Here is a 5,092-nt window from a genome sequence, read left to right as displayed (position 1 = left end):
GGGGCTTAGCTGCAGCCCAGTGCTCGCTTAAGCTTTTGAAAAATCCTACCGAGTGGAGAGCAAACCTCCCACTCGGGGGCTTAGCTGCAGCCCAGTGCTCGCCTAAGCTTTTGAAATATCCTACCGAGTGGAGAGCAGACCTCTCACTCGGAGGCTTAGCTGCAGCCCAGTGCTCGCCTAAGTTTTTGAAAATTCTACCGAGTGGAGACCAGACCTCCCACTCGGGGGCTTAGCTGCAGCCCAGTGCTCGCCTAAGTGTATTGGGGAACAAGTCGATTGCAATGAGCGCCTCGCTTTAGCCTGCAAAAGACACCTCAAACCAAATACAAACATATTCAACGTCGAATCCAAGTTCGGATAACACCAAACGGAACTGAAAGTGCTCAGGCGCTAAGCCTGTTAAGGTTTGTCGTTTACAAAACTCACTCGGCATACCGAGGCAAATTTAAAGTATCAAGCTCAGAAGTTTTTTACCCCTCCTGTGGAGGGCTGGAAGGTGCAACAAACTCATCCAGGTCGATTCCATCTGCAATCCGAGTGGCAGCGGTGATGAAGGTCTCCATGAAAGATCGGAAATCATGCTTCTTGGTGTTAGCCACCCTAAGGGCCGCCAGCTTGTCCTCTTGTGCATCCTTGCAGTGAACACGGACCAGAGACAGAGCAACATCCGCGCCACACCTGGTAGAAGACTTCTTCCACTCCTGCACTCGACTTGGGACCTCGTTCAGTCGAGTCATCAGAGACTCGAGGTCGTTCTGGAGCGTCTCTCTTGGCCAGAGTGTTGTGTCGATGCGAGAAGTTGCGACCTTCAGCCTTGCGAGATAGTCGACGACAGCAGCAACGCGAGATTCAAGCCGGAGCACATTCATGGCGACTTCATCTTTCACGGGAGAGTTGATGGGATCCAGGTTTATTTCCAGCCGACCAGTCTCCTCTTCAAAGTTCTGGCAAAATTCTGCAAGCACAACCACCGAGTCAAGACAACAATCGGAGATCACAGTTAAAATGTCTGTTTGATACAAAAGATTACCTTCAAGCATGAGGAATAGCTTCTTGGCGAGTCCACCCAGATAAGCCTCCATATCGTTCTTCTTTCCCACCAACTCACTGGCCTTGTCATTCAGGGCAATCTTGTCACTTTTCAGTCGACTGACCTCCTTGTTGGCAGCATCAAGAGCAGCTTTCAGATTGGTGTTTTCTTCTTCAAGCTTGGTGACTGAAGCCAGCTTCTCATCTGTGAGCTTGGTCTTCTCTAAAGCCGCTTTCTGCATCTCAGCCAAGTCAAGGTCTTTCTTCTTCAGGGCATCCCTCACTTTGTCTGCAAAGTTACAGTGAGATCAGACTCTGAAACAAACGAGAGGCAAAGGCAGTCGTCGAAGGCCTCACCAAACATACCTTTAGCTTCCTCCTTCGCCTTTGTTAGGTTCTCTTGGGTCAGTTTCAGATCAAGCTCGAGCTGGATGTGTTTGTTCTTCAACTCAGTATAACGAGCTGCAAGGTCGAAGGATTTCTACGAAGAACCAATCGACAGATGTCAAAGACAATTCACTTCCGAGTGACTAAGGAAAAATCATAGCGTTTCTAAGACTACGGCCGAATACAAACATTCGACCATAGTCTCGGGGACTACACCCAGTGGGTGCACTCAGTGTGCCCCCACTAGTTTCATCAGTTAGAGTCGACCAGTCGACCAACAACAACAACAACAACAAAAAAACGGGAGGTGTTCTTCAGACTATAGTCGACTGCCGGGAGTCGACCACAGTCTCGGGGACTACACCCAGTGGGTGCACTCAGCGTGCCCCCACCGGTCTATGAATCTATTCGACCTAGTCGAGTAAGGAAAAAACTTAAGACATAAAGACTATGGTCGACTGCCAGCAGTCCACCATAGCCTTGGGGACTACACCCAGTGGGTGCACTCAGTGTGCCCCCACTAACCCGGAATTTCAATCGACACCCCCAGTGGGTGTAGGACAAACTCTAGGAATTTCAGAAAGAAGAGTTTTCAGATATCATATCCTAACAGAACAGGCGGTGACCGACTGACCTGAACATTACTCTGAAGAGCTGAACTGGCGTCATAGGCTGCCTGGCTGGCTTCTCGGATTGCCTTCACTTGCTCCATCATGACCCCCGCTTGGCGTATTGCTTCTTTAGCAGCACTAGCTTGGTCTTCTGGGACGTGGTAGGTTGAGAAAAGCGAGGGTTGAGCAGCACTCAACGATGAAGGACGAGCACTCGTCAACGGCACCGCAAAGGTTACGGTAGGCCGAGTGACATTGTCTCCCTCCACGACCAATGTCTCGGGTGCTGACACGTCCTGAGTCGCCTTGCCAGCAGACGCTTTCTTGTTCCTTCTCTGCCTCAGTGGTTCCTTGTCGTCGTCGTCGGGAAGGTCGATAACGACATTAGATGAAGCTGCAGAAAAAGAATCAAAATTAGAGACAAGAAGCCAATCGACTGAAGACGAAACTACAAGAGTCATACCAGGTTTCGAAGTAACAGCATCCTCCATCTCCTGATCTTCAGCTCTGACCGAGGTATCAGAAGTTGCAGCACTGCAGTTCCAGAAGTCAGTCGATTAGCTCATGAGTCGACCAAGAATAAGTTCATGTGGAACAGACAAACTCAAGCTACACCATTACCCTGAGATAGTGGGGATCACCATCTTAATCTTCGGCAAGACCTTCGCCGACTTCGACGGCGCCACTCGAGATTGCTTCGGAGCTTTCTCAATCGGCACCGGAGAAGTAGTCCGAGGGCGCTTCATATAAGGACGCTTCCGAGTGGTTGACAAGTAGGCCCGGGCGGTCCTGTCACATTCCGAAACAGTCGTGCACGCATGATACGTGGCGAAACAGGCGGCGCGGAAATCGAGGCATCCACGCCTTATCCCATCCGAGTACCGCGGTCCACCCCGCTTCGCGCGCTTCCCAAAATTCGGATCCCACAAAATCCGCTAACGGCAGATCAATCTGTCAGACGATAGATTTCCTGCGTTCCGTCGCTCGGAAGTTCACTAAGTTCAAAAGTTCACTCGACAGAAGAAAGGAATGGATCAAGGCGACTGAAAGAAAAGTTAATGCCAACGCCAAAAAAGAAAAATTGCTGATCCAGGATACGACATAATCAGAGCACGGGAAATAGGTCGGAGAAAATTATTAACCCCTTCCTCACTCGAACCTCGATCCATTCGGGGGCTAATGATGAAGTCATGTACCTAGGGTAGGGTCATGGACCTATCTAGGATACCCTACCCAAGGACATCCTTAGAAGAAGCTACCTTCTAGTCGACCAAGAGGGACTTCACTCGACGAACTCAAGGACACTCAACGATGAAGATAGCCATTCGACCATGAAGCTAACCACTCGACGGCCAGGAGACCTAAAGTCACTCAGCACGCAACGGTCTGTCATTAAGTAGCTTTAATAGTCTTCATGGCACTTTATGAGGGCGTTACCAGTAACCCCCTGTCTTAATGTACTTTAAACCCTGCATAACTGAGGGTCGGAGGGGTCTGGCGAACTCTATATAAGCCACCCCCTCCTCAGTGTAGAGGGTTCACACCCCTGTAACTCATACGCACGTAATCCAGTCGACCGCCTCCGGGCTCCGAGACGTAGGGCTGTTACTTCCTCCGAGAAGGGCCTGAACTCGTAAATCCCTTGCGTATACAACTACTCCATAGCTAGGATCTTGCCTCCATACCTACCCCCATTCTACTGTCAGACTTAGGACCACGACATGACTAACTGATACCAAATTGGAAGAAAGTTGACTGAATTACCATGTCCACTTCGCCCATGGCCGAAGGGGCATGCACACGTGAAGAACACTAAGTTTCATGCCTTGGCTTGGACTGTGTGCCTCTGCTGCTTAGAAATTGGATGTACGTGCACATAGAAATGGAAATACAACCAGAAACCCAATTACATGAATTGAAAATCAAATATCCACATTAGAATCCTCATATGTGATTCTAAATCTGCACTGCATAAAAAATAGTTGCTTAACTGACCTGAAAATTAGTATTGTGAATTACAAACTTAACCACAATACCTTGTACCAAAACTCTTACACCTGAGATGAAAGGAGAAGGGAACACAGATGCTTACTGATCACCGGGAAACGAACGCAATGCCAACACACCGACTACGGAAATTGGTAGAACCGGAGGGATAATCCTAACACTTGGTCGTTGTTAAATTCAGAATCAACATTAACAGCCTTGGTCATGAACTGGAATTAGATGGGCAGGGCAAGGCAGAGTTCCGTGTTACACCTTACTACCTTAGTTGTTGTCCTTCTCCCGTGGGCGGCTATCAAATGCATCGATGACTGGCCATCGAACTGGAATCAGGACGTTAGACATGGGTCTCAAATGCATGGACAACCGCGTTGTCAAACCGAAATCTGTTGGGAGACGTAGCATGCAATTTCAAAAACAATTCTACGCTCACGCAAGATCTATCTAGGAGATGCATAGAAACGAGAGGGGGAGAGTGTGTCCATGTACCCTCACAGACCGAAAACGGAAGCATTAACTTAGTGCGGTTGATGTAGTTGAACGTCTTCTCGAATCAATCGATCAAGTACCGAACATACGACACCTCCGAGTTCTGCACATGTTCAGCTCGATGACATCCCTCGATCTCTTGATCCAGTAGAGGGTAGAAGGAGTAGATGAGTCCCGTTAGCACAACGGCGTGGTGACGGTGATGGCGATGTGATCCGCACAGGACTTTGCCTAAGCACTACGACAATATGACCGCAGGAGTAAAGGGTGGAGGGGGCCACCGCACACGGCTAAGAAACAATTGATGTGCCTTGAGGTGCCCCCTGCCCCCATATATAAAGGAGGAGAGGGGAGGAGGTCGTCGCGCGCCATGGGGGGCGGTAGTCCTACTAGGACTCCAAGTCCTAGTCGCGCCCTTCCTTCCAACGGAGGGGGAAAGGGGAAAGAGAGGGAGAGGGAAAGGGGAGCCGCGCCCCCTCCCCTAGTCCAATTTGGACTCCCCATGGGGGGGCACCTCCTCATGGCCTGCCTCTCCTCTTCCCTATGGCCCATAAGGCCCATTACTTCCCGGG

The sequence above is a fragment of the Triticum dicoccoides genome, chromosome 3B, assembly GCF_002162155.2.
Source record: "Triticum dicoccoides isolate Atlit2015 ecotype Zavitan chromosome 3B, WEW_v2.0, whole genome shotgun sequence".
NCBI lineage: Eukaryota > Viridiplantae > Streptophyta > Magnoliopsida > Poales > Poaceae > Triticum > Triticum dicoccoides.
The sequence above is the reverse complement of the archived record's forward strand: the minus strand, read 5'-3'. Positions refer to the sequence as shown.